This window comes from Phaethon lepturus, unplaced genomic scaffold, assembly GCF_000687285.1.
Source record: "Phaethon lepturus isolate BGI_N335 unplaced genomic scaffold, ASM68728v1 scaffold21797, whole genome shotgun sequence".
Classification (NCBI taxonomy): Eukaryota; Metazoa; Chordata; class Aves; order Phaethontiformes; family Phaethontidae; genus Phaethon; species Phaethon lepturus.
Window position 1 is genome coordinate 13,959 of NW_010554306.1, and position 240 is coordinate 14,198.

Here is a 240-nt window from a genome sequence, read left to right on the forward strand (position 1 = left end):
GGGCAAGGGGTCCAGAGGACGGGCGACCCGTGCCAGTGCGGTTCGGTGGCCCGGCCGTGGCGTGGAGCGTGGTAACGCAAGGAGAGCGGTGTGCTCAGCTGGCCCTGGCACATCAGCTTGGATGTGGAGCCCAGCCTTGCCCCGAGCAGCTCACCTTTGGCCTTTTCCCGGGGTGACCGGTGAGCGTTGTGCAGGGCAGATGTGGGTAAGCAAACGGCTGTTAAACTGTGAGTGCGGCAC

The 240-nt window shown here is 65.4% G+C and overlaps 1 protein-coding gene across 1 annotated transcript in view; it reads left to right on the forward strand.

The window, feature by feature from the left end:
- PRDM16 (PR domain containing 16) overlaps positions 1–240 on the forward strand; it is a 19,286-nt gene that overhangs the window by 12,611 nt on the left and 6,435 nt on the right. The gene's annotated exons all lie outside the window — the stretch shown is intronic.